This window comes from Pinus tabuliformis, chromosome J, assembly GCF_031772625.1.
Source record: "Pinus tabuliformis cultivar Carrire ecotype Pingquan chromosome J, CPIR1, whole genome shotgun sequence".
Classification (NCBI taxonomy): Eukaryota; Viridiplantae; Streptophyta; class Pinopsida; order Pinales; family Pinaceae; genus Pinus; species Pinus tabuliformis.
In genome coordinates, this window is record NC_142295.1 from 1,193,178,849 (window position 1) to 1,193,184,027 (window position 5,179).

At 37.4% G+C, this 5,179-nt stretch overlaps 1 pseudogene; it reads left to right on the forward strand.

Moving 5' to 3' along the window:
- Positions 1–1,959: 1,959 nt before the first annotated feature.
- On the forward strand, positions 1,960–2,860 carry LOC149231368 (peroxidase 5 pseudogene; annotated as a pseudogene).
- The last annotated feature ends 2,319 nt before the right edge of the window (positions 2,861–5,179 follow it).

Below are 5,179 nucleotides of genomic sequence, written 5' to 3' on the forward strand. Positions count from 1 at the left end.
ATAGTGCCTGCAAAGATGATTTCTCGCTGAATATGAAACAGGCACCAAGGATGGAGTGGTCAATGTTAAAAAAAATATTAAACACAATTTGAACTATATATGAAGTATTTGGCTCTTAACTATGGTACAACAAAACAAATTTCCAATAGTTCTATCGACACTCTTTTCAAAGACAATTTGTTCGACTTTCAGCTAAAGGTTTACAATATTTATAGCTTAAAAGAAAAACAGAATGGCAGAAAACATTTAAATAGTATTTATCCATGGCAAGTAAAAAACTTAAATCAAATGCTATAAAAACTCTTGCATTTATTAATGGAAAATGCTAAAAACTCTCATGTTTATTAATGGAAAATGCCCAAAGAAACTCACCCTTACACTCACATAGAATAATTGTGTTATCAAGTTCAGAACTCACTGTCATCCAATTCCAAGCATCATGAAAACATTAAAATACTATAAAGTTCAGAACTCACTATCGTCCAATTCCAAGCTTCATGTTGTGGTTGGTTAATCATGTTTATCATATTTGATTAATAATATATATTACTAAATTGAATCAATGTTTTCCAAGTCTTGAAAATTGTTAATGCAGATACTTAAAGTGCCTTCGACGCTTGCTTAAACCTACCTTCCTGGTTTCGCCCAAGTTACAGCTTCAACCCTTGCTGCTTGTTTCATACCCCCTTACAGAATGCTTCGATCTCTCTTGTTGCTTTCGAACTGATATCCAGCAGGTTCGGGCAGGGATTGTTGTAGATTGATTCCTCGAGTAGGCGAGTCCCTGGATCATTTGAGTTGCATCCCAGTAGGGATTGTTGTAGGTTGATTCCTAGAGTAGGTGAGATGGGTTGATTGGTCTGAAGATATTATGCTTGAGAGAGTGATTTTGTTAAGTGATAAGAGTGAGAGACTCAGTGACTGAAAGAGAATGAGATATTGCAGCAAGGAGAGGGCCAAGAGTATCTTCCAGAGAAGCATCTCAGGAGGCCGAGATAGCCTCAGCGTAGTGCGTGAAGGAGGCAGATGTACCAGCCATAAGACAACCTCAGTGTGTGAAGGAGGCGGTTGTACCAGCCATGAGACAACCTCAAGCGGTAGGTGATATCATAGCGTGATTCTTACCCAGCTATGGCTCAGGTAGAGCCCAAAGCGGAAATCTCTGGTGCCTTCGTGCTTCATCACCAGGGGCTACTATGGAATATGGAATCTCCCTCGACACCGGCTAGAGGGGGCACATGGGCTTCATGCAAGCCCCCGCATGCTTACCAACAAGTTTTTCGTTGATTGACGCCACATGTTTATGTAGTGTTATTTTAATATTTTAGATAAGTTAAGTGGTTAAATATTCCACTATCAACTTTATACTCTGTTAGGGCCTTGACGTGCAGGTTCAAGTGGATTGCCAACGTATTTGTCTTTGGTTGCGTGCATATTAGTGTATTTTAACTGCATCCATGACTCTACATTTCAAATCAATATATTATCACAATGGGCAAGGATGATTGTTCTTTAGATTCTTGGCGCAATATTTATTTACGAGAGAAAACATAGAATGGGACAAGATCGATCATAATTGTATATTCTTTTCGAGTATTTCGAAAAGAAAACAACACCTCCCTTTTGGTGAAAAATAACACAAATTGCTCACACAACAATATAAAAACGATGGAGTTGGCATTGAGATATTCACTGTGCATGCTAGAAACACCTGCACTTGACACCGGCTAGAGGGGGCACATGGGCTTCATGCAAGCCCTCGCATGCTTCCCATTTTCTGTGTTTGGGATTCTAATCCACCTTGCATTTGGTTGTTGACAGGTTACAGTTCGTTGACCTTCCTCCTTCGCACACAAGCTCAAACCATTAGGGTTTTGCTTCAGGGTAAGATCTTCGACATATTTGTTTTCATTGTTTTGGCCTTACTAGCCTCTTATGTTGTCAACTCTTGCTAATTCCATGGGAATTCTGGTTGCCCTGGCATGCCTTGATACTCGGCTTGTTGATTCTTCATATTCAAACCATGATAGTGCATTTTTCGTGCGTATTGAGACAACCATGGCGAAGACCAATCAGTACTCGGCCCTTCTTGTCCTGCTACTTTGTGCAACAGGTGTTGTTGGGGCTCTTAAAGTCAGTTTCTATGATTATAGTTGTCCAGAAGCGGAAACCACTGTGTTCGAGGTTGTGAGAGATGCCTTCTTAAACAGTTCAGAAGTAGCTCCTGGACTCATAAGGATGCATTTCCATGATTGTTTCGTCAGGGTAGGCTTCAATATTCCATTATTACATTTTTATAAACATATCAACATCCAAAAATTCTACTAAAAATGCATGTTTTCACAGCCTTTCCTAATGCTTTCTGCTTACAACTACATGTGTTCCTCTCTGTCTCTATCCCTGCCGCTTTAGATATATGTGCTTCTGCTTATCGTTATACATTATCAGCATCTACTCCCAATCTGTAACTCATGAGTCATATTCTAATGCAATTATATGTTACAGTGTGTTTGAATAATGTTGAAATCATGTGCGCTTTGAGGGATGTGATGGTTCTGTTCTCATAGACTCCACTGCCAACAACACTGTCGAGAAAGATAGTCCTGTTAACAATCTGAGCCTTCACGTATATGACATGATTGACAGGGCAAAATCGAGATTAGATACGATCTGCCCAAACACTATTTCCTGTGCAGATATCCTAGCATTTTCTTCTAGAGATAGCGCAAAGTTGGTAAGCATATCACAAAGTTACAATTTTATTACAGGAGTCTACACAACCGTTTAAAGTTTTGTTGGTTTAAAATTTTGAAGCGTTACTGATTGGAGTCGTTTAATTGTTTAAATGCAGGGATGTTGAATGAAGACTCTGCAACTTCAGAGCCAAGAATGTTTTTGTAGGGCCTCTTGAAAAGCCAATGGAAATCAATGGCAACCCAAATCAGGCACAACAAAACTAGATATTCGAAGTGACATATGGCAACTTAATAACACAAAGAAGGTTTGTATTTCTGTTTTTGTTCTATTTTTATTGTAACTATTTTACCATAGATTGAATATTTGCTCAAATTTGGAATTTGAAAATACCTTTCTACAGCACTTGCAACAAGCCAGGGCCACAGTAACTGGCCAATGCGTAGAGCAAGGCCTCCAGTGGTACCTTGCTTCCCTGGTAAATCTCCCATGGAGAATACCATAGGGTCGAGCCTTCCTCCTCCCGTAATCATGCTCATGTTCAGGTTGGCCTCCAATAGAATGGAGGGTGGGGGAATGAAGAGTAGGAAGGAATGAAATGGGAATGGAGACTGCAATGAAATGGGGAATGGAGGACGGTGGGGGAATGAAGAGGAGGCAGGAATGAAATGGGGAATGGAGGAGGGCGGGGGAATGAAGAGGAGGCAGGAATGAAATGGGAATGGAGGCTGAAATGAAATGGGGAATGGAGGAGGGTGGGGGAATGAAGAGGAGACAGGAGTGTAGAAGAGGTGACAGGTGCCCAGAAGAAATGGCAGATGGCAGCTCGCTTTCCACTAGAAGTGGAGGCTTAAAAACTTTGCATAAAATACTTTACCTGCACAAAACATTTGTTTTGAAAAACTTACGATAAAATAACTTGCCTTGGCTAAAATAACATCGGGGCACACGAAGCTTGTAATAAAACCTTGAATTCACAAGTTTGGTTATAAGTTTCTTACACTGAAATTTCCAGGGATAAACTTTCGTTAAATTTTGATAGCGCACAAATTGTTTTGGTCAAAGGACCAATTAATGTCTGGTCAACGCCGTATCGATCGCTAGATTCCCTGCATTGCTAGAGGCAGGGACTAATAACACCAAAGAGGTCGGTGGAGTCCACCCTGCCCATGCTACTTTCCTTGAGTGTAGGAATGTATGATCACTGCTACCTCTCCTTACCATTACGGTTAGTATATTGTGGCCAAGAAGAAAGAGGGAGCATATATAGAGGACAGACTACATATGATGTTGTGTTACTTAATGCTATCTTTTTCTAGTGCACAGCTCTCAGTTTCATTTAGTTTTAAGCACTCAAGTTTTGAATTACAGTTCATTGAGGTTCACAGTTACAGATTTACTTTCCAGATTTGGTTTATGTAAGGAAAAAATTATTGAAGTAATAAAAAGTGCCCACTTCTGTCTTCATTTTCAGTGATTTTGTTTTGGGTCCAAATTGAATTTTAGCACCAAAAAAACATTTCTTTTATTCATTAGACATATTTTTAAATTTCAATTAAGTATAATTAATAATTAATAAATATTTTATCTTTTCAATTATGATAGTAATTAAGTAACATAATTTTTAATAAAATTGTTATTTCTACTTTAAATGTATAAATAAATTTAGCATATTTACAAATGTATTGGATATTCAAATGATGAAATAGATAAATGAAATTTCTAATTTAATAAAGTTTTAAGAAAGTTACAAATAAAATAAAACCAAATTTAACTTTTAATTACTCATTATTGATGTGAGGTATGCCCTAAAACTATTTTTGTTTGGCTAAGAGTTACTTTTCCCTAGACTCAGGACCAGGTTAACTTCTAAAGACCCATAGACATTTGGTAATAGTGAAATTCTTCCTCCTTATAGACCACTAGTGGGTATTTCTATGTAGCATGGTCTTTCTTGAATGACAATAGCAAATCAACCTACATTAGTAATAATAACTACCTAACTACTAATTTAGTAATGGTAAATTTTCCCCCTATATAAAAAACATATTCATATAAAACTAGAATGGAACCCGCAACCCACAATTTGTCATTGAAATATTTTTGAGATCAGAAAGACGACTTACTGATTGCCCTCATAAGGAGGACACTATTAAAAAATGTTGGTTCCATGGAGACAAAGATGTTTCAATGCTGCCAAATTTGTAAGCCACTGAAGCACTTGAATTGTCAACATAGAAATGGGGAAGAGAAATTGAGAAATGTAGAGCTATATAGATTTTTGAACTGCTTTGGAATGGTGTTTGTCAATGCGGGTAATGGGTAATTGTATTTGAATGGTAGATTTTGGAGATATTTTGGAATATAATTTATTATTAGTAGTAATTTAGTTATTGTTAGTTGATTTTCTGATTTTTTTTTTTAAATCTGCAATGGAGATAAATTCAAGATTATCAAATGTCATTTTTTAACCAACTTAATTGCT